Consider the following 25,884-nt stretch of genomic DNA (forward strand, 5'->3'; position numbering starts at 1 on the left):
AGCAGCTATAAGATGACCAAGAGGTAATTCTGGAAGAATGGAATAACTCAATAAATTCTAATAAAGCTTCTGGAAAAAAGAAAACATATAAAGGATACTTTGGCCACAAGAATTTCAAGAGTTGATGCAAGAAATGAAGCAAACAATAAAAATTTAGTTAAAACTTTTGATAAAAATATTGGAGGGAAAATAAATAGATTAGAATAGAAGGTGGAAAACAAGACCCAAATGGTGTGGCAGTCTAAACAAAAGAATGAAGCAAGTTAATTAAATTCAATGAAGCAATGTGAAATATTAGAGCAGTCAAATGACTGAAAAGTGAAAAGAACATATACAGCATTTATTTATATAGACAATTGACCTAGATAAGAAGAAATAATTTACATATAAATGATTAGATTCTCTGAAAAACAAGTTGTTTTAGGGTTGTTTTAATTGTGTTCTAAGAAACGTGATCAAACAAAAAGTAACATTTCAAGAAGTCAAAATACATCTGCCCAGAAGTATTATTTAATGTTCTCTCTAAAATGTAATGTTCTCTGTTGAGGTTTTCTTGGGGTCTTTGGGAGCAGCCTTCATTTCAGTTCAGTATTCGCCACAATTGCAGCCAAGTTTGTTAAAGTCCAAATCCTTTATGATCTCTTTCAAAGTCCTTCATTTGGGGCTCAGCTAGTTTTCTGGAGGCCTTCCAGAGTCTTGGTTTCAGTGGGGAAGCAAAGGAGGAGAGCCTACCACCACAAGGTGTGAGATGGGATGAATCTGTCTGAGTCTAAGGGCTTGTGCTCCAGCCTCAGCCTCCAGCCTTCCTCTGCTTGTCTCTGAATCTCTGAATCTCCTTGGCTGAGGCTTCTAGCTTATATGCTACACACTGAATACAAACCAATCATTATATCATTAGGAAACCATTATTTGTTGTAGGATTAAATCAATGCTAAACTAGATTTAACTATTGTCTCCTTAATTCTACTTAGTACCTTGTTTCAAGGTCTGGTCCATAACATCTTCTTGTAGGATTAAATCAATCATACTGAACCATGATAAATTAGATAACTATTGTCTCTATCAATTCCACTGACTTAGTACCTTGTAAGAATCCTTTGTTTCAAGTTCAGAGTTCTGGCCCATAACAGTATTAGAACTAGAGAACAATATGGAAATGGAAAAATATAATTGTGATGTTCTTCTCTAAAAATATATTGTTCTCTGGGAGAAGGTTTCCTGGGGAGCTTCTGGAGGCAGCCTTCCTTTCAGTTCAGTGTGATAATCACCTCAAATGAAGCCAGGGATTAAAGTCCAAATCATTTATTTTCTCTCTCCAAGTATTGCCTCCTTCCTTGGGCCCAATTAGCTTTCTTAGAGTTCTGTCTCTCTCCTTGGTTCTGAGAGCTCTTGCTGCTAGTCCTTTGCCTCTGCCATCTTCAGCCTCCAGCCAGGACAAAGGTAGAAGATGGATTGAATTTGTCTCCACCTGCGAGAGTGGGCTTGTCTCTTAGTGGGCTTGTCCTTTAGTGGGCTCCTCCTTATATATACTCTCTTAAAGGTGTGAATCTTGTGGAACTCTAATAAGTACTAAGTACATTAGTGAACTAGAGAACTGTTAAGTACCATACTAAATTAGATACTAAGTACATTAGTGAACTAGAGAACTGTTAAGTACCATACTAAATTAGATAATTATTGTCTCTATCAATTCCAGTGATTTAGCACCTTGTAAGCATCCTAACATATAATGGTAATTTATTAAAAAGAAATGCCCAGAATCCATAAAGTCTAAGTCAAAGAATGAACCGTATAAACAGCTACAGTAAAAAAGTTCAGGTTCCAAGGAACTACAGCAAAAAATCACTAGAGGAAATGGTTTAAGATGTTGATGGTACCCTTGATAATAATGCAGAAATTGGAGACATTATTGGGAAGAATAATGAATTCTCTTTTGAACATGTTACATTTGAAGTATCTGCAGAAAATCCAATTTGGATATCCAAGTGTGTGAGACTGGAGATCAGGAGAGAGATTTATGTTGGATAAATAGGTCTGAGAATCATCTGTACAGTAATGATAACCATAGTTGTGGAAGCTGATGAGAACACCAAGTATGTTTGTGTAATGAGAGAAAAACAAAGGACTCAGGACCAAATAGTGGGGGACAATTACTGCTGGTAGCTATAACCTAGAGAGATATTCAACAGGAGACAGAGGAGAAGTAAGACAGGTAGAAAGAGAATCAGGGAAGATCCGAATCATGAAATCCTAGATATGAGACAGTTTCCAAGATAACAGGAAGGTCAATAATTTCACAAGTGGCAGAGAGATCAAGAAAAATGAAAGTAATGAAAGGTTCAATAGATTAGAAAAAATTAGTAACTTCAGGGAAAGCAGTTTCAGTTGAATGTCTGTAACCTGACTATGATATGACATCTGTAGATGAAATGCATAATTACTGAATACAGGAATACAGGGCCCAAACCCTGATATCTGAACTTTAATGTCTTTCATCACCTAAAAGTTTTTTATATCTAAGAGGATAAGGTTAGTGGCAATAATTTCCTTGTTTTGAGAAACTTCTAGGTAACAAAACTCCCTTCATCAATGCTAGTTAGCATCTTCACTGCAGAGAAGGTCTTAGAGAGTTCCTAAATCACTGAGATAAAATAGTTTGCCCAGGAGCACATAGCATATATCTAAGGTGAGACTTGAACTTTCAACCTCTTGACTTTGTTATATAACATATCATTTTGCACTGGCATTCTTTTTTTTGAAGATAGCATCCATTTGCCGTTTTACAATTAATTGAATGTTGTAGAGAATATAAAAATTCATTGTGTTGATTGCTAATTGTTGAAAAGCATGTGATTTGGTAAAAATAAAACAATACCTTATAGGATTTGGCAACAGCATTAATGTTTATCATCAGATGGTAATTCAATAGAACTATTTCTGTTGATATTTCTTTCATGGAATCTTGAATGATGTTGGTATATGGATAGCAGGCAACTGATACAGAAAATAAAATAAAATTTAATAAAAATTCCAATAAAATCTGATGACAGAAAAAAACAAAAAAGTAAAATTTTGGTAAGTAATGCATATGGGAGTGAAAGCTAAAAAATAAAAAAATGCAGTTATTGATGGAGGAAGGGAGAAAACATGAATGTGATAATGAGGAACAAGGAGCACACATTTCTCTTAGCTTTGTGTGTTGGGGGAATGAGAAACAATGCATTCACTAGGGGAAAGCAGGACTAGGGATGTTTTCTCAGAGAAGTCAATTTTTTGCTACTTTGAGAAAATAGAATTTGATAAGAAAAGGTCTAATATAAACCACAATTTATTAACAATGCAATAAGGAATACCAAAGAGCACAACAAAAGAGAAGTACAGAGTGGAACAGGGATGAGATAGATGGGAGATCAGTAGAATGGAGTTTTCACTTAGGCAGCCTTTGCTCAAGATATTCATATCGGAAGAAAGAATTTTCTACTCATAGGAAAATACATTATCTCACCTTTTCTAGTAGTGAGAGAGGTTTTGTTCCAAGTCTCACTTAGAATGTTGCTTTGATTTTTTTCTCTAGATGGAAAATAAAGGCTAAGATTACATTAATAAACCTTGACTTTATTATTGTATTGTGAATCATCCTGAAAAGTCAAATTCCTCTCTTGAGACAGTGACTACATAGAGGGTAGTAATGTCACCCTGCCCTCAGTTTTATTTTTTTCTATTTAACTTTCCTTTTTCTATAAATCAATTTTTCTTTTGAGCTTTGCTTTTTTATTAAGATTTTTTTCTCCCAGTAAATTATTTCTCCGAGTCTCTAACTTTCTCTTCTTTTCTCTAGCTATTGCCTCTCCTTTTTGCAGATGTCTTGTGAAAGGCCACCTAAGTTTCATATGGAGATTTCATATGGAAACAACAGTAAAACCCCTACCAGGGTTAAGAGATGGCTGTTCTCCAACTAATAGAAATAAAACTTATGAGGAAAAACAAATTATGAAGTATAAGTGAAAAAAACTTGATAGAATTAATGGAAAGCTTTCTGTTTCCTCTGTCTTGATCTATCCATTTCTTTATGTTTGTGTCTCTATCTCTATTTCTTTCTTTGACTTTTTGTCTCTCTGTTTCTGTCTCTATGACTATCTGTTTCTCTGACCCAATTCTGTATTCTGTCTGTCAGGCTTTGTGTCTCTATCTCCCAGTTCTGTCTATCTGTGTTTCTGTCTCTGCCTCTGTCTCTCCTATTTCTTTGTGTATTTGATGCTGTTTCTATGACTCATTTTCTTATTTTGTCCCTTTATCTCTTTTTCTGTTTATATCTCTCCACCTCTCTGTAATTGTTTCCTCTTTCTCTGTCTGTTGGTCTTTGTCCTATTTCTATCTTCTGTCCCTGTCTGTCTTCTGTCTTGCTGTCTCTGTCTTTGTCTCTCTCTTTATCTCTCTCTTTCCATCTCTATCTCTTTATCCTTCCCTTTCTTTCTATCTGTCTCTCCTGTTAAGTTTTGAAGAAGAAAAACTGTGGTAAGCTTTGGGCTAAGAGGAGGAATAGGACTGTCCCTCAGGATCCATGTGCCTGAGAAAACATGGTATCTCTGTTCTTGATGCCTTTTGTCTTTCCTGATCTTAGGTGAATAAATATTCTGAGGTAGGAGTTTTTCAGGGCAAACAGTGAGATCAGAAAATCCATCAAAGTCATCCAATGTACAATCAACAATTTGTTCAAATATTAGAGGTCCTTTACACTTTGAGATGTGGTGAATTGCCAAACCATCATTATTGTGCAAACTATCATTCTATATCATTTTAGTGGTTAAAGGGGAGACAGAAAGGATAATGCTTAGAACTTAATTCAAATAGTCTCATCACCTTTTAGTTTCCCATTACTTATCTTTCTGAGATTTTGTTTAATGCAAGTCATGAAAAATGGCAAATACCATTCATCATAGCCTTTAATTTATACATCATAGATTAGAAACTTATACATCAACTTTTCCTTTTAAGCAGCAAAAACAGTAGTAGAAATTGCAGATAACCTTGGTGTTTTATATATATATGCCTAGAAATTACAAGCAAAAGGTTAGTTATACCATCCAAAATGTTTCTGGGGTATGAATGAATATTTCCCATTTTTAAATTAAAACTAAGAATTAAACAACTTTTTATATCTTAAAATCCTACCAGAAACTAACTCAAATAATATTTAAGTTTTGTATCTACAATCTAATCATTAGACTTAGATCTTTTAATTTTGTGGTGTTGCAATTTACTTGAGTTTTAACATTAATGTTAGCTAAAATAAGGCACTTTAAACATTTTTACTAGGAATTTGCCTTTCTTGGACATAGAAGCCCTCTGGCAAGACATAGGCTGACTACAAAGTCCTTAGAAATTATACTTCTTTTCAGAGGGTGCTAAAGTAAAGTCTTGACAGCAGGATCTGTCCTGCCTCCACCTGGAATTTTTGGAAGATTTTGAAGACAGTATATGAGTAGAGAAAAAAGATAGCAGGGTTTTCTCTGATATGGGGCAGCATTGTGGTCACTGGACAGTTAGCTACCTCAAATCAAAGCCTCCAAGTGAGACTGCCAGAGGTAAAAGTTAAAGAAACAAATGGAAAATAATAGGGTTTTGCTTTTTTAATCTTATATGCTTTCTCGGTTGTCTGGATTACTGAGAGAAAAATAGGTCTTACATTCTCCACCATCCTCTCCCTTATTTCAGATCTGAGCATCAGATCTGAGCATCTTTCAGTCATCCCTAATCATGTTCTTTGAGGTTGTTAAAGAGTGCAGTTGGATGATCTAATCTTCTAATAAACACCTATGGTTAACTCTATCTTTGCTGTCTCCCAGTTTTTGCTTTAGGAAGGTGTGTGGTATAGCTCTGTGAGCTACAGAGGAGAAAGTGACCTTTTCTAGCCAAGATCTGAGATTTTTTCATCATCTAACTAGAGGCTCTATTTCTAAGAAACAATTTATTAATGTGAACTTTTAAAAATTACATCAGACATAAACCTATTTTCAGGTTTATCAGACATAGCACACTGATCCTTAGCATCCCAACAATCAGTGATGTCTTAGTCCGAATGAATGTATTTCTCCTTTCTGCACCTTACACCTCATCCTCATTGCAAAGAGAACTAGCATCTTTGATCTATGTATTATTCAACTTCTTATCTTCCACAATGCTTATCTAGTATCTTTTATGTGATCTATGCATACTCAATGTTTTTGAATGAAGGTAAACAGAAAAAATATGGATTTTTTAGGCTTGTTTTTTGTTGTTTAAAAGAAGTATTACTATTTATATAAGGTTAAACCCCCTATGAGGTAAGAAATGGTGACTTTTTTCAAAGTTCATCATTTTTTTCCTAATTAGTAACTAATATAGCATCACATACCTAGGTGGTCCTCAGTAAATATTAAGTGATAATGATTTAGTTAAATTATTATTCCAATATGCTAAATAGTCCCTTAGTGGCTACCAAAGAGTTAATGTACTACCCAAAGTATCTAACTTTTATCCAGGGAGTAGTTTATTCACTGAAAGGCTTAGAATCACTCTGATGCTTGTTAGATTTGGCAGCTCAGTGTCTCAATTGTGCTTGGCTTGAACACAGAAAGAAAAAAAATAAAAATTGGCCAAAAGAGAGAAAACCATAATTTTATTTCTCCTCTATTGATAAAAATCATCTTTTGGTTGAAACATAAAGTATCCATTTATTATTGTTGTTATTTTCATTGCTTCATTTCATTTCATTCATGTCTTTCCATAGTTATAGACCATTTAGATTTAAAACAAAATCAAACCAATTAGAACCTTCTAATTTCTGGTTTGATCTACCCAGACATAATTTCTTTTCTAGCTCTTGTCCTTTTGTCTTGTTATTTTAAATATTAATAGCATCATATATTTTAGGTCAAGGAGTGTTTCACACAGACATATATTTGTGGTTGGAGATGTGTTGGTCATGTTATAACCTGTATGGTTAGGGAGCCTTGTACCCATTTGAAGGTGTCAAGCAAGTCATCAGAAACCACTAATGGTGATTTCCCTGTAATTGAACTAATAATGCTTCTACTTTGGGATGTGGTTTCTAGTGGGCTTTTTTCAATGTCTGGGATATGGTTTGCTCACTTTAATTGAAGCATTGAAATATTCAAGCCTTTTCTGGTTGTCTTTTGTAAATCGAAAGCATAGCAGCAGTTCATGCCTTTCAGGCAGCAAGTAACCAAGCTAAAATGAAACCAGGTAACATTTTTGGTTCTGGAATAGCATGTGTATTTTTCAAAACATTATTGCTACAAATTCAGAAGCTGGGTTATGTTTAAGGATATTACTTATGGATAAGTTGGTGAACAAGTGGTGAGTAATTTGTATAAATCATGTGAAGCCAAATAAAGAGCATTATGTAGAAGAGTAATTTTTATTAGAAATGAAACCCTCCACAAGTTTAATAGAATACTTTCATTTTTAGGTTCTTTTGTTGCTTGAAAAAAATAACTGTTTAAACAATAAAGGTACATTATTAGCTATGTTTTCTTTTTCTTATTTTCCTCTTTTGTCTTTCTCAATGATTCCATCATTGTTTTCCTTAAAATTGTTTTTCTTTATTTGCAACTAATTATCAAGAAAATTTCAATTTGGAAAGAACTGAAAATGAGTGTATTTGAGACCATAAACTTGTAACATTGTTTTGTAAGTGTGTGTAAAACTTAACAAAATATTAACAAAATTACTGTTTACTTTTCTGAATGTCTATCTGTGAATTTGTCTTACTGATGTTTTAAAAAATTATTCTTCAGAAGCATTTCATCATCTCCCACAAATTCCTTTGCCCTATAGAAACCCTACCTTCTAACAAATAAGTGTGATCAAAATAAATACACAATGACACTGTCTTACAATTTGTATAATGTTTGTTCCAAGATAAGTTTTTTTCATTAACAGCATTACACAAAGCTGTAGGGGATAAGATGAAGGATTTTCGGTTCTGATTACTCTGCTCATTTAAATTGATGATTCCTACATATTGTTGGTATACCACATATTTGAAGGTCTCATTACAGAGTGTCTTGATATTGTCCTCTAACTCTTTCATGTATATAAATCTTATCTCTTCCAATGACTTGGTAAGTTTCTTCAGAATAAGAATTTTTCTGCACCCTCTAATGAACTAGGTTTAATGCTGAATCCATAGGAAGTATTCAATAAACATTGTTGGGTTTCATTTTCACTGGTCAGGGGAAAAATAATGAAATTGGAGGAAAACAGGTAACAACTAAATATCATACCTTCAGAAGATAATTTAGACTTTCTGAATTTAAATGTTTCTTTCCTCTTTTTTGTGTATTTTGAATATTGAAATACATATGTCCCCATCATTTATTCAAAATGAAAACAATTTATTTATTCAAGCTTCTGGATTTATGATTTATTTTTCCTATCTAACTTTTTGGGGGTGACATCATTGTGTATTTCACTTCCTATTTTCTTGGGAGGATACCTACATTGATTAAATTTTTGTGGGAAAGAAAGTCATCTTACTGGTTGTCCAGTGATGATGGGAAAAAAATGAAATTCAAGCTGAATGAAGGATGAGTAAAAATTCAATGTCCTTTTCTAAGTAGATTCTTCATTTATAAAGGTCTGAACAATTCAACTTAATATTTGTCCAAGATCAAAGAATAGGTAAGGATATTAATGATAGACATTTTCAAAGCAGACAATGATTTTTATGCTCTTTCCAATTCAGAAAATTACAAAGCTATAGATTTTCACATGGAAGTAAAAGTAATCTATTAAATGCCTCAATTACTGAGGTGAATTCCTTAAACAACAATGAAGACCACAATTAGTCTTGTCTGTTTATGGATTCTTTCCTAATCTCTTGTTCATTTCTCTCCTTTGCCTTTGAGGAAAGGTACGTTTTCTCCTAGACATTATCAAATTTAACAGATGCTCAAGGGCTTTGGATCACAGGGAAACAACTACTAATGTGGAAAGAGCTTAACAAGAGAATCTAAAGGGTTTTTTTGGGGGTTTCCTACATTTTATTAGATAACCATTTCCATCCTACCATGGAAGGCTTTTCTTCAAAAAAGTACAGGTACACTGGGGAGGGCATACATACAGTTGAAAAAGATCTAGTGGAAGGAGCATTATTGAAAACATGGAAGGAAAAAAGGCTGTGTATGTTTAATCTCTCTCTGTGTGGGTAACATTTCCATTCCTATGGGAACTTCTAGACTTTTGTCTTTGAAAAATTACTACTTAAATGGTGAGAGTGACAGCAAGGTGGTACAATATAGACTGGTCCTGGAATAAGTAAGATCCTTACTAGGAGTATGACCTTGAGCATGTCACTTAACCCTGTTTGGTTCAGTTTCCTCATCTCTAAAATGTGCTGGAGATGGAAATGGCAAACCATTCCATATTTTTACCAGGAAAACCCCAAATGAGGTCACAAACAGTGAGATGTAACTGAAATGAGTCAACAAACATCACTACAAATGATAAGAAGTGTTTCTTTTCTGGGTGAACTGATTATATGAAAGACTTAAATGGTTAACACTTTTAAGAATCACCAATGACACCTAGGAGTTAGTGGAAAATGAGCTTTTTCTTATAAGGGGTCCTATAATTGGACTTATACATAACTAAAGTTAATTCTTTCTTAAGTAATAGCTTTTATTTTTCAAAATATATGCAAAGATAGTTTTCAACACTCACCCTTGCAAAATCTTGTATTCCAAATTTTTGTTCCCTCCCTTTCTCCCACCTCTCCCTTAAACAGCAAATTATCCAATATAGGTTAAACATATTCAGTTCTTTTATATGTATTTCCACATTTATCCTGTTGCACAAGAAAAATCAGATCAAAAAGGGAAAAAATGAGAAAGAAAACAGAAAGCAAGCAAACAACAACAAAAAAGGTAAAAATACTAGGTTGTGATCTACATTCAGTCTTAACAATCCTCTTTCTGGATGTAGATGGCTTTCTCCATCACAAATTTATTGGAATTGGCCTGAATCATCTCATTGTTGAAAAGAGCCACATTCATAAGAGTTGATCATTGCATAATCTTGCTGTTGTCATATACAGTGTTCTCTTGGTTTTACTCACTTCACTTAGCATCTGTTAATGCAAGTCTCTCCAGGCTTTTCTGAAATCTTTCTGTTGATCATTTCTTACAGAACTATAATATTCCATAACACTCATAATTTATTCAGCCGTTCTCCAACTGATGGGCATCCACTCACTTTTCAGTTCCCTGCCACTACAGAAAGAGCTGCTACAAACATTTTTGCACATGTGGTTCTTTTCCCTTTTTTTATGATCTCTTTGGGGTTCATAGTCAGTAGAGACACTGCTGGATCAAAATGCACAGTTTGATAACTTTTTGAGTTTAGTTCCAAATTCTTCTCCAAAATGGTTGTAAGTTCACAACTCCAACAACAATATTTTAGTGACCCAGTTTTCCCGCATTCCCTCCGATATTTATCATCGTAAAATTCATTCTTTATGATGAAGTAGACCTGTTATCTGTTAAAGAGGTCAGGCATTGCTGACACTTTGGCTTATTGTGTTATTCAAGGAAAATATACCAACATGGGTTGGCACAATTCACATTTAAATTCTTCTCAAAAGAAATTCATGTAATCCCTCCAAGAAAAATTCATGAATCTATAAAGTTCTCACTATTTTAATATGAATTGTTTCATTACTGAACATAACAGGTGTTGGATGCTATTTATTTCCATCATTGCAAAATAAATGCATGAATCATAAAAGTATACATTGATACTTATGTACCTACCTTGTCAGTGACCACTCACCCAACTTGCACTCATGCTCAAAGGTTGGGACTCTCCAGAGGGTCAGCTGATTATGTTTGCCCTTATAATTGTATGAGTAACCCTGAGGAGTTGTGGTTTCTAACAATGTTCATCATGAATTCATCATCATGTTTCCTATTAAAAATCAGTCAGTCAGATATAATTTGTTTTAGCAAAGATATTACAGAGACATTATATAGCAAACATGTTCCTCAAACACATTCCCCCCTGCACATATGAAGTCCTTCAGGAAAATGGTTTGAAACTTAAAACAATATGGTAGTGATGCCCATGTGTAAATAAAATATGTGGGAAAGGGTATCTCAAAATTCCTGGCATTTGAAAGTCCATTTGTTTCTTAATTTTTATTTCTATTTTTTCCTGATTATACATGTACATTTATTTTTAGATTCAGATTCTTGCATCAGCCACTTTTGTTTTCATAGAACTTTCTATTATTGATGAGATATGCAGGTCTCTTCATCCTTTGAAGCTGACCAGGTTGCAGCTTCCTGCATCTCTTGGTTCCCCATTACTTAAGGTCAAGAAATAACAAGCACAATTCAGAAGTTTCCATATACTCATAGCCAGAATACCAGACTGGAAATAGGTTAACCTCTCTTCTTCTTTGGTTTCCTTATGGAAGGGGACTCTTATTATGCTTTTTAGTAGGAAGAAAAGATTCTTGAGAAACTTATGGAACTATTTTTTTTTTTTTCTGAGGCAATTGGAATTCTTTGCTCAGGGTCACACAGTTAGGAAGTGTTAAGTGTCTAAGCCAGAATTGAACTCAGGTCAGGAGGACTTCAAGGCTGCGCCACCTAGCTGTCCCTTGGAACTTTTTTCTATAGACTTATAGAATACTTTCCCCTTCATCTGTACTGGCAAGGCAACAACTCAAGGGCCAGATCTTGGGCTGTTCAAGTCATCATTCATCCACCAAATGATAATTTTCTTTTTCTTTGAAAAGTATAGTTTCATGAAGCAGCTCCTAAGGGCAGTCAACACCAAGGAATTCTCCCTAACTTCTCAAAACTATGATGTAGTTAAAAGGTTTGGACATATCCACACATCATTATTGTTGTTCCTGAGCACAGTAACAATAACATAAAATAGAGTGGGTAGCTAGAGACCTCAAGAATTACCCAAGCAAGTATATATTCTCACAGCCATGTGGGAGTAAATATTTGCTGCTAACAAAGGGAAAGGGAAAGTAATCTTCTCCCTTCCAATTGCCAGAAGGCCAAAAGGCAGGTAGGGACTTAAGGAAAGGCTAATTTTGGAGATATTGCTCTTTGAATTCTTATGCTTATGTGGTCTTCATAGACTCCAGCTTGAAATTTGCTTTTAATTGAAACTCAATAAATGCAAAATCTAGGCGTTATGGGCTAGAACTCTGAATTTGAAACAAAGGATTCTTATAAGGTGCTGTCAGTGGAATTGATAGAGACAATGGTTATCTAGTTTAGCATGGTTCAATATGATTGATTTAATCTTACAACAAATAATGGTTTCACTAGGAAATGATTGTTTTATACTCAGTGTAGAGCATATAAGTTAGGAGCCTCAGCCAGGATTCATTTGGAGAGATTCAGAGGGCACAGAAGACAGGTGGGAGCTCAAGCTCTCAGAATCAAGGGGAGAAATTCAATTTGATCTTCCATCTTCCTGGTGGCCGGCCTGGCCTCCTGCACTTCCCCCACTGAGACCAAGGCCAGTCTGAAAGGCTCTCCTGAATGAAAGCTGCTCCCCAAGACCTTCTGAGACCCCCAGGAAAACCAAACGAGAACATTACACCTAGGGGAAAAAAACCAACTCTGCACACAGTACATTTTAGTGAATGTTCAGTGAATTTAAATTTCAAGGTTTTTTTAAACTTTAGCTTGTAAGTGATTATTCTCAGTGGACCTAATCATTCAAGGCCTTCATCCATGAAATGACATGATGAAAAGAATATGACATGGGTTTTAGGGCACCTGACATCTAGGATCAACCTTACCACTTAATAGCTATTTGACTTATAACAGTCACTTACCTTCTTCAGTCATTTGTTTCTTCATGTATAAATTGAGAATGTAGGGCTAAACTATTTCTGATATTGAAATTGTATTAATGTTTTCTTTGAAAAGTAGTAAGCAGTGAAATCTACTTAGGGTGTATAAATCAATTATGAAGTAGCTACTTTTCATTAATATTTTTTGAAACTGATTTTTTTGTCTCTAAAGAGTGAATAGTACAATAATCACTCCTAGTTTCAAACATACCAGTTCCACAGAAGAGACTTCTGAAGCCTGAGAGCTTTCTGTTAAATCCCACCAATAGGAACATTTTCTTTTTATGTAAGAAATCAAAGGTAGCCTATTATATATTGCATTACTTGAATAAGAATACTTGCAGAGTGCTATTGAACTTGTTTTACTACAATAATCTAGCACAAATGAGAGGACTACTGAGTTTATAGAATGAATGAAGTGGGGGAAGGGATATCATTAAGAACATTAGCCAACTTTTTATTTTTGCTTCAATGGTGGGAGAGTCATGAGAAGTCAGTTTTTTCCTCAGAAAAATTCAAGAGCAAACAGCTTCACCCTTGAAGCTGGATAATATTCCCCAAAAGCCTTTGTTTGCCCTAATATTCCATAATGTTATGCTTTTAGAGCCAATAACCCATTAGTAATCAAGAGATGTATAATTTATTAATTATGCTCTGCATTAATATTTAATTTTGGGTAGCTGAGCATATTTCTAAATCTACTTTTTAATTACATTTTAGGAATATAAATCTTCCAGGCAACCATTAGAAAAGTAATTTTTCTGCACATTATGATTTCAATTACTTGAAAACAGCTGGTTGTGAACTCTTGGAATTGTACTTGGTAAAGTGGCCATCTAGGATCATATCTATTCTTCACTTATTTAAAAGCTAATTGAGTATTAGAGTAAGAGGACTATTATGAAGGATTTACAAAGAAAATACACGTACTGAGAAGAAAAGGGGAAATAATTAGAAAGTATATTATACATCACACAACTCCTCTGTCCTCTGATTTGCAAGGCAATAACAGTATAAGGAGAACATTGGCTGATTTTCTAAAAATGTTTAAGGCTAGATTTAGGGAGGCAGTAGTGTCATTGCACTCTATCTTGGTTAGCTCACTGGAGTATTATGTTTGGTTGTGCACATCATATTTTAAAGACATTGTTGAAAAAGAGACTCTTTTGAAGAGGGTAATTTGGATAGTGAGGAGATTTAAATTTCTAAATGGATCTGTTGAAGGAAAATGAGATGTTTAGCCTGGAGAAGAGACCACTTAGGCAGGATGTGATAGGTACCTTCAAGTATTTTAAAGGACAGTTTTGTGGAAGAAGAATTAGTATTTTTCTACTTGGCCCTAAGAGCCTAGAGCAATAAGTGAAAATTACAAAGAAACAAATTTAGGATTGAAGTAGGGAAGTAGGGAAATAGTTTCTACAAATAGAGTTTCTAACAAATTCTTTCCATGTCTGAATTTCTTTTTGTATCATTATATCCTACTATATATATTATATTATATATAGATAATAATATTGATATTAATACATTATGTAATGTGTTATTTATTTTTACATAACACTTTATGGTGATAATGTATCGTTCCATAGTCAGATCACATCTGGAATATTATTTATTTTCTTCAGTTTTGGGAATCACATTTTAGATAATTATTATTAAACTAGAAAGTAACTAGAAGAAAGTGACAAGTCACCTAAACTTATATCTGTATTTGTCCACCTACCTCAGATATGTGTTGAACAAGCATTTTCTTATCTTGTTATCTTTTCAATAAAAGGACATTGGTCAAAAATAAAAATTAGGAATCAGTTTTTTTTTTCCTTCTAGTGGATGGACACTAGTACTTTCTTACCACAAAGAATATCATTATTACAAACAAAGATGTATATTTATATGTGTCATATATATGTATAAACATACACAATACTTTTATACACATAATCCATAGACATATATTCATATTTATTGGCTACTCTCAGACTTGTTTAGCCTGTCTTTCATGATGTTTATTTCTTACTTTCTATATTTTTGCTTATTTTCATAGTATAGGAGAAAACCACAGCATTCTTTTAATTTGTATTTTTTTCTTAGTGAGATGGAGAATATTTGACCCATTTGGGACATATCTAAAATCAATGGGTCAAAAATAAAAATTTAATTGAGGTAGTATACACCAGGAGTTCTTAAACTTCCTCTGGTACCTTGAGTAGTAAGTTCTCAAAATAATGTTTTTAAATAAGATATATATTATTGCAAAATAAACCAATTAAATTGAAATTATATATATATATATATGTACATACATATATACATAAAATTTCAATCCAAATTTATGGAGCACCTGAAATCTATTGGCAAGACAAGAATATATGAATCTGAAGTAAAGAGACCCTAATATAAATGAATAAACTCAAAGGAAGAATTTTGTTGGTTTACTTATGTGATATAATAAATTAAATTAAATAGATTTTTCTGGTTTTTGCTAAAATTTAATTATAATAAAGATTATAACATATAATATATAAATAAATAATTATATATGTTCGTGTATTGCTTGAAGGTGAACAATGAAATGACATCATGGAGTGATAACAAGAATTGGACTTGTGAGGCAGAGTTGTACAAAGTCATCAATCTCATTCTCTCCAAGATATCAAAGTCCAATGTCAAGATAAAAGTCAAGACAATTGGTGATGACCCTAGATGCAGTAGATGACTTTGGCATCTATGATATATGACCAAACATTAAGCACTACACAGTGTCTGCTTCGGTTACCTTCATGGCCATTGAGAAAATTGATTTACATCCATTTATTCTTCTTGTGGAAGTCTTCATATACTTGGGGGTATACATTCCTTTTACTCACTAGTGGATCTGAGGTCTATTGATTATCTTCAGTTGGTTTAGCCTGTCTTTCATGATGTTTATTTATTTATTTTTTTTTACTAGGCTGTGGATGGTGCACATGGTACAACTTGGAGCCACATGTGAGAGTTGGGTGACCAATGGATAGCAAAAGTAGATAAGCAACCCTGAAAATGACTTAACAAGCTCTCACAATAGCAATCCTCCCTGAATTCCCCATGATGTAGATATTACTAGTATTTATATCAAATTTATTTTCCTGGCAACCATGCATTTTGCTTATTTTTAAATAAATCTTATTTTCCCCACAATGGTCACACCTTTGCATTTTAGAAGCAAACATTAAAATAACAAAAGGAATAACTACTAGTGGCTTGGGATGAAGTTCTAGGTTTCATTTCAGCAATGAGCTATTCTGGAATAGAATTAATATTTTAAAATATTTAGAGAGGTTAGAAAGAATGATTCCTGAAATGTGGGGTCAATGTATGAAAAGCATAAATGCATATCTTTAGGAACAAAGAAAACAAATTTAAATATTATTATTTTGATAATTTTTGCAAATATTTCTTTTTCAATATTATAAATATTACAGTTTCTAAGGACCTCAGAAAACAACCAGGTTGAAAGCCCTGTCTTTAAGCAATAAAATTATTATACTTTTCATTTTATATTTTATACCCCTAGAGAGAAGAAAGATTTAGTGATTTTTCCAAATTTGCAGTTAGTATATAGTTGTTTGGGGACTAGATTGTGGACACTTGCCTTCTAGTGCAGTACTCCTCATTTTAAAAACATACAGACACAAATATACACATATGTATAGAAATAATACTGGTGCTTTAAGCTACTATTTCATTAAAATCATGTGCTGAGTGGCATTACAATGTAATGATTCATTTTTATAATTAGAAAACTCAGTGTTTGTGGAAAGATCAACTTGCTATCTTTCTTATATCTCTTTTGATGTGCAAAACTATACAGAGTAACTGTTTTCATTTCCTAATCTATTTCCATCACAGTTATTCCCTACAGAAATATCTATTAAGTTTTTTCTCTGTTCTCTGTCAAGATCTCTCTCTCTCTCTTTTTATCTCTCTGTCTCTGTTTCTCATTGTTTGTGTCTGTGTGTATGCATTTCTCTCTCTCTCTGTCTCTGTCTCTCTCTTTTTATCACTCCCTCATCTTCTCTGACTCTGATTCCCTCACCAACATGTATTCCTTCTCCTGATTTTTGTCTTTCTCTCTTTTCCTTCTCCATTCTGACACAACTATTTAAACAATTTGTTTTACTTATAATGAGCAAATGCCAACCACTCACTAGACACATAGTTTATAAACTATACTTTGTATATATTAGTGGTCTAATATTGATTGGGAATCAAAATTTTTGATTAACATCAAGACGTGCAGATGAAGTCTCCCTTCATGTTGAATGAACTTCTTGTGGAAGATTTAAGAAAAATGGGGAAGAGTGACATAGTTTCATAGTTACATGGAGCTCCACATAAATTTGTTGTTTTATAGAAATTACTTCTTCATTCATTTATAGGATGAGATAGTACAATGATTAGATGGTTGCTGTCTATATCATTAAAAACACAGAATTGGAATTGCTGACTACACCATGGAATCACAGAGTTACTGCAGCATAGAATTAGTGGCAATTGGTTTCTAGTAAACAATCCTGCTGTGCTATATCATTTCCCTTATGACACAAGATAGGTATTTTTTAGATGGTTAATTAGAATTGGGGATAGATTTACAGTGTTAACATGAGTGAAAAGACAAAATGGAAGGAGAATCACCTCTATCATATAAGAATGATGATTTTTTTCCCATCAATCCTAATTTAGTGCTTTATTTTTTAAAACTCTGATGCAGTGATCATATGCATGCCATCTTCTGGATAGAATTAAATTCTAGGGAAGTGAACGAATAAATCTTTTTTTTTTTTTATTTAATAGCCTTTTATTTACAGGATATATACATGGGTAACTTTACAGGATTAACAATTGCCAAACCTCTTGTTCCAATTTTTCACCTCTTACCCCCCCCCCCACCCCCTCCCCTAGATGGCAGGATGACCAGTAGATGTTAAATATATTAAAATATAACTTAGATACACAATAAGTATACATGACCAAAACATTATTTTGCTGTACAAAAAGAATCAGACTGAATTATTGTACAATTAGCTTGTGAAGGAAATCAAAAATGCATGTGTGCATAAATAAAGGGATTGGGAATTCAATGTAATGGTTTTTAGTCATCTCCCAGAGTTCTTTTTCTGGGCATAGCTAGTTCAGTTCATTACTGCTCCATTGGAAATGATTTGGTTGATCTCGTTGCTGAGGATGGCCTGATCCATCAGAACTGGTCATCATCGAGTACTGTTGTTGAAGTATATAATGATCTCCTGGTCCTGCCCATGTGACTCAGCATCAGGTCGTTTTTTTTTTTTTTTTTTTTTTTTTTTTTTTTGTGGTATATTGTTCTTTTGGAACATTACTATTCCATAATTTTCATATACCACAATTTATTCAGCCATTCTCCAATTGATGGACATCCATTCAGTTTCCAGTTTCTAGCCACTACAAAAAGGGCTGCCACAAACATTCGTGCACATACAGGTCCCTTTCCCTTCTTTATAATCTCTTTGGGATATAATCCCAGTAGTAACACTGCTGGATCAAAGGGTATGCACAGTTTGATAACTTTTTGAGCATAGTTCCAAACTACTCTCCAAAATGGTTGGGTGAACGAATAAATCTTAATCAAATTTTTTTTCCTACCAAATGTCTGTTGAATAAATGCAAAAAAAGGATGGTTGTTGCCATAATTAAATATGCAAAAAAGCTGAGTTCTTCCTGTTTATATTAAGGGATTCAAAAGTATCTAGACATGGGCTTGATTAAAGAAGTAAAATTCAAGGAAGGTTTTTCTTCAGATAAAGGAATTGTTGGTCTACTTGGGGCAGATAAAATAGCTATTTAAGTGTCAGTTACATGAAGAGGTATTCATAAAATGTATGCTGGCCCATATTCTATTCACTCTTATGGTTACTACAAAACGCTTACCTGTAGGCCTTAATTTTGACTTCATAAAATCAGGTTATGTACTTCTAAAATAACATTTTCTGAGCTCTATTTCATTCTGAGGTTGTGAATATAAGTTTCTGATTTATATTGCTTAATTCTTTGTGAACTGAAAAAGTAAAAGTTTTATTTCTTGTTCCATGCTTACTAATGTTTAGGTGCAGAACAAAAAGATGAAGTTTGATGAAAATAAATAGCCTGAAAGTTTTTAATTTTATCATATTGTTGATTTAATAGATAGTCATATTGATATGAAATTTAAAAATTGAGAAAATAATCATAAATTGAAGTAATTTTATCAAGAGCAGTTCAGTACGTTATATGTATCTAAGGTTGCTCTCTCCTTAAGTGAGTCCCCACATGGCAAGTTTGCTAAATGGTTTTGGGAATGGATTTCTTGAGAATCTTCTTTTTCTCTTGTTTGGAGGAAGCCCAAAATTTTAGCCTAAGAAAAGGCCCAAGAAAAAATTGATTCTGATTTTTTTTTAAAAGAATATGGTCAAAGGTAAAGTCAGAATTAGATCCTCATTGGGAATGACCTAGTGTTAACTTCTCTCCAGATTACTTTGTTCTAATGTTTGGTGTTAATGTTCTATGAATCCCCAAAGGGTGGAGTATGTATTTATCTTTCATGATATATATGATTAAAATTAAAGTTGATTTGTCCATTAAGCAGTACAGTAACAGGTCCTCTGACTTTTCATAAAGCATTAAAGGAATGATGCATATCATAAAGACATTCTATTACAAAAGAACACTAATCAATGCTGAGAACATTTCCCATAAATTATTCACATTTGTTATAAACTACTCAATCCCTTTAAAAATTAACAGTACACAGTCTATGATTTGGAAACAAAAGTAGGACAGCCTCACCTTGAAAATTCTTATTTAAAGGCCCATTGCTTACAGCGGTACAGCAAAGATGCCACTAAGGCGTTCAGTGTATTATGAGAAATAAATCATTGAATGGTCTTACATCTGATAAAACATGATCTTTGTTCCTAGTTGTGTGTTCTTCTTTCACCACACATTAATTTTTAATGTAACCATTTCAAAATAAAGTAATAATGTGAGCCATAAATCACAAAACAGTGGTAATAAACCACTTTGGTTTATATTAGCTAGATACCGATGATACTTAAGTATTTCCACCATTAGCAAGAACGGTTTGAGCTTTCTGCATACCACATTTGTTCAATTTCTTCCATTTTAAGTGGGAGAAATGTGGAAAACAAAGTTAGGTCCATTCATTAGGGATGAAATGATGCAAATTGTTCTCATAATTGAATTCAGTTCAAATTTGGACCTGTGAAAATGATTGCACTCTAGCAAATGATAACATTTTTAACCCCTGTGATACCAAATAAACCAGCTTACAAGCTAGTAATTCTGAGAGAGAAAAAAATCATACAAAGTGAAAATTATAAACATGTAGAAAGCAGTAGAGATTAAAGTGGCTATAAATATAAATTTATCAATTATTCAGCTGCCCTTGATATATGAAAAAATGCTGCTAATCAGTTATCATAGTCTTAAAGTGAATTTTTCTAATTGTTTTGTATTTTATCATTCCCTTTCCTTTGCTTATTCTTGCTTGTGATTACCAACGAATGAACAACACATTTGAAATTTCTAGTTAGGATCATAGATAAAAACTATTTATGAAAAAATTTCATGAGCCTACTTAGCACAGAAATGGATTATAAACCTGACTTGAGAAATGACAATCCAATAAACCCAGATTATACACACACACATACACACACACACACACACATACACATATTAGGTATTGAGAGGATATATATTAAATGAGACACAATGTGACATAATGAATAAAAGTCTAACTTTGGATTAGGAAAACCAGGTGTGAATCTTGTTTCTGACATAAACAGTTTGTGAGACCATGGATAGTCATATAATCTTTCAGTTACTTATCTGCATTGATAATAGGCATTTTCACATAAAGAATTCCTTATACAAGAAGTATCAAAGTGGCAGCATTTGGGCTACCCAATTTGGGGTACCCAAAGGTACCCATTGGGCTATTGGTAGCCCAAATGCTGCTGCAAAATTCCTGAATGTGGTGTTCCAGATTAAGATATAATTGGGAAATATTTAGCAAAAATTAATAAAAATACAATATATAATGTGTCTGTGATTTTTCTAAGGCAATATGTAGGGATATTTTTCCCATTTGAATATGACACTACTGTTCTCCATCAATGTAATCACAAGTTATTTGGCTACTTAATCTTCTAAAAAGCATAATGTAAGAATTATATTTTAAGCTGTGTAGTTTTAATGGTAGCATTAGTTTCCTCATGATAAATGTATCTTTATCATAATGTGTGAAAACAAAATCATCTTCAACAGTTATGGTGGTTCTATGACCATATGCCTTTTAGCATGAATAAAGAGATTAACGTTTTGATCAATAGCATAGGCTACTGATAAAAGATTCTTAGGGTATTTTCTATGAAAGATGGAAGGCTATTGTTGGGTATGTTAATATTGAAACAAAAAGGATTTTTTTGTCTTTTATTTGATGAAAGCATTTTTTTCAGTTTCTATTACTTATTAAAGAGTAGAAACTTGGTGTAATGAAGAGAGGCTGAAATTTGGTGTCAGGGATAGATAGTTTTAAGTCCTGCTTCTGGCTTAATACTGGTGATGTGATCCAGAAGAAATCACTTAGTATCTCAGTAGTTCAGACTACTTTTCTTACAGATGAATTGTTTATCTGCATCGGTAGAGAGTTTCCACAGAGAAATGTCCTCATGATGTGAAATATATATTTGGTTCCCTCATCTCCTCAGGAAAACAAATATTAATTATTATGACATCTTTGTGAGATAGGTCACCACTTTCTCTTTTAGCTATTATGTTTTGAATATGCCAATTCTGCCTCTAGAGAGTAAGACAGATCAAAAGTTTAAGTTTTTAGAGGAATGTAAATTTTAGAAAATGTTGTCACTTTATAAAATTTGCAACTTATATAAGCATAATAAGAGTAGAACAGAAAAATGTAAATCCTTTTTGAGGTACTTCTACTGCTCTGAGAGCAAACGAGTATCATTATGGTTCATATTTACTTTATAACACGTAATCTGCTTTTATGGAGGACAAAAGAGAGCAGAATATCATGTCACTGTGGGCAAAAAGAAAGCTGAGCTTTGACCTTAGAAAGGAATTAGTTCTGGATTTCAAGAAAGCATTTAAGAAAATAAACTGACACTTTGGATTATCTAATGGATAGTGGAAACTACAAGAAAACCGCAGATGATATTTGGTCAAAAAGAAATAGTGGGAGATGTGTGAAGGTAAGAAAGGAAATAGAGAGGAATATTAATGATATAAGAGGCTACAAATGTGTTCAGGTCTGAAGTATTCATAATGATTTGGTACAAAAATGTGACAAAGGAACAAAAGCTACAATAGAGAATACCCAAGGCATTCAGTCATCCAAAGAATCATGATGAGTTCTACATTTTTTCATAGTAACCTGATTATGCTTTGGGACCCAACTTTCACAATAGGAAGAGATTTTCTAAAAGGGATCCTCTCACTGGTAATTATTTTGTACTTACCAATGACTTCTCCCCACTGTGATAATATATCTAGCATTTCTCTGTTCCTTTATGAAAATTTAAAATATACATGTTTCCTGTCCTCAAAATGAATACATATGCATGATTTTAAAAATGAAATATTTGAGGTAGAAAGCTTATATCATTCTACAAAAAAAACCTAAACAAAACAAACATATTCTCAAGCCTTATCATGACAGTGATGAACCAGGATTCTCAAAGGCAGAATACAAGCTGTGTTGGTTTTATCATATTGGAAATGTTTTGAGTAAGGTCTTTGCAACAAATGATCTGATTTAAAGCCATCAAGAAATGGTTTGCTACTATGTAATGAGTTGCTCTTGGCCAACAAGGAGTTAAAGCACAGAAATATGCTTCATCCCTATCTATCCACATTGAGAAGTATAAAGGTGTGTGTGCATGTGTGTTTAATGTATGTATGCATGTATGTATACACACATATATACATACATATAGGTAATCTATACATGCATTATTTAAACACATGTAAATATGCATATGTATATAATGGATTCATATATCTACATATAAATATGTGTGGATATATGTATATGCATGTGCTTATATGTATGTTTATGTATATATGAATATATGTATATGTGTGTATATATAAATATAAATATCTAACTATCTATCTATCTATAGTTACCTATACTTGAAGAGGACCAAAATGACAGCACTATGTTGGAATCAAGATATAATATTTAATATGTAATATGGCTAATTAGATCAATATGAGTTTGGGAGGCTCTACCATGGCTACCACAGGTCGTGCACAAATAGTCCATATGAAAATTCTGAGGCGAGATATTTCTGAATTTGTATATCTCATTTTTTTTTGGTGATACTGCAATTCTGATTTTCTCATATAATATAGCACTCTCTTTGATATGGGCATGCCATATTGGCTGATAATGTGCCAATGTTTCCTATGACTTGCAATTGAATCCAAAGTTCTTCCATGATAACCTTGAGAATGTTCTTGCATTGAACTTTCTGCCTTGTATGAGTTTTGTATAAAATAGTTTTTTAGGCAAAAGTACATTTAGCATTTAAAAATATGCTCATCTCATCAGAGCTGCACTCTCTACAGTGGATTCTGAATGCTTGGCAATTCAGCTTGAGAAAGATCTCAATGTCTGGTACTTTATCATGCCAGGTGTTTTTCAGAATCTTTCTAAGACAATTCAAGTGGAAGTTCTTCAGTTTGCTGGCATGACACTGGTATATATTGTCCAGGTTTCGTAGGCTTACAACAATGAGATGATCAAAACAGCTCTGGAGACTTTCAGTTGGTAATGTGTCTAATACCTCTTTTCTTCTATACTTTCCTTTAGAGCCCTTCAAACACTGAGCTAGCTTTGGCAGTGTATATATATATCAGCCTCATTAACTATGTGGCTATCCCAGGGAAGCATGATGCTAAGGTAAGTGCATTTTTCCAAAGCATTCAAAATTTTTCCATTTTCTATAAATAATCTTTCCACATATTCATGGTTCAAGATGTGGAGAATCTTTGTTTTCTTGGTGTTAGCTGTTAGAACAAAATTAGTACAAGTGTCAGAGAAATAATCCATACTTTGTTGCATCTCAGTGTTAGAGGCTGCATTGAGCACAAGTATCTGTGAACAAAAAGTCATGCATCAATTCTCCCTCCTTTTTAGTCTTGGCTTATAGTCTTTTCCAGTTAAAAAATTTATGGTCAGTGCGGTGGTTGACCTAGATATTGTTTTTGTCTTCATTGAAGGTTTCTCACTGCATCTTTGAAAACATCATGCTTAAAAGCATGGGAGCAAGTAAACATCCCTGCTTCATTCCATGGGTGACTGAGAAAACATGAGAACATTGTCCATTATACAGAACTCATGCAAGCATATTGTTATGAAACTGATCAACAGTAGTAATGAACTTCTTTGGACAACTGAATTGTGCTGACCATCTATAATTCCATGGACTTGTCCACGGGATTTTCTTGGCAAAGATGGTGAAGTTTGACATTTCCTTCTCCATTGTGTTCCCATTTTATAATTGAGGAACTGAGGCAAATAAGAGATACATGACATTCTCAGACTCTTTCAGCATGTAAGTATTTGAGGCCAGATCTGATTCCCAAATTGTCTGACTCTAGACTCAGTCCTCTATGCATTGCACCACCATATGTATATACCAAGACATATCTGTATGTGTTTATGTATGTATATATACATACATATGGATATAAATATTATATATAGATACACATATACACACACATATATAAATCTCCATATTGATGTATATAAATAGAAATATATATCTCTATATCAAGTATCATTTTTACTCTGTGTCAAATCAGGTGCTATATTAGAATAAATCTAGGGGAACTGGGCTGTACCCATCTATTAAATACAAAGGTATTCACAGATTCTTGTTTCAACTTCCTCATCTCCCCTCATCATTATAACTAAACTTCTTTTACTCTGTAGGAAGCATGAACTATTTTGTGGTCTTCCTGTTCTATGTGCTTCCACTGTTTCCTGGTTCAGAGCTGGAAGAATGGATTATATATTTTGTATTATAGGGCTAAAGGTTTGGAAGCTAGTGCATCCTTCTAGGACTAAATGATATCTCAAATTGTTTCTAGCTTTCAAACCTTTAGCCCTGTAATTTAGTATTCTAAAGCAAAATAATAGAGGAAGGTATTATTTCAATCACAGTATGGGGAGATTTTTTTTTATTACTCTACATATAGGACTGTTACAGCTTGCTTTTGTAGGTTTCAGAGTTCATAAAAATCATGAAACTTAGAATTTATTGACTTGTATTTATCTGATTAAAATCCATCCACCCTTCTATCAACAAGCATTTATTAGGTCCCTACCATGTGCCAGGCAATATACTAAGGGCTAATGATACAAAGACAGAATGAAAAACATTCCTATTCCTCAAGGAGTGGGAATTCTATCTATAGAAGAATAACCATATATATGCAGAAAAATATAAAAAATAATTACTTGAAGAAGGAGAGAACAATAAAAAATAGTAAAATACTCTAAAGGCTTCTCTTAGGAGATGATACATGAGCTAGGCCATAAAGTATGCCAAGGATTCTAAGAGACAGAGTTAAAGAGGGCTTAGTTTTTAATATACTGGGGACAAATTACATAAGTGAATAGTTAGGTTACAGAATGCCAATTTTTGGCAATGGTGGTTATAAAAAGCGAATAAATGAATATCATATAAAATAAACCATGGACTTGTCCACAGGATTTTCTTGGCCATATTTTATTTTAAATTTTAAAGCCAAATTGAAATTTGTATTTCATCTTAAAAGCCATAGGAGACCACTGATAGTTCTTGAGCAAGGGAATGAGATGACTGGCTAGGGAAATAGCATTTTGAAGTGTAAATATAAATTTTCTCATTTCAAAAATGGGAATT

This window comes from Sarcophilus harrisii, chromosome 3 (assembly GCF_902635505.1).
Source record: "Sarcophilus harrisii chromosome 3, mSarHar1.11, whole genome shotgun sequence".
In the NCBI taxonomy this organism is placed as follows: Eukaryota; Metazoa; Chordata; class Mammalia; order Dasyuromorphia; family Dasyuridae; genus Sarcophilus; species Sarcophilus harrisii.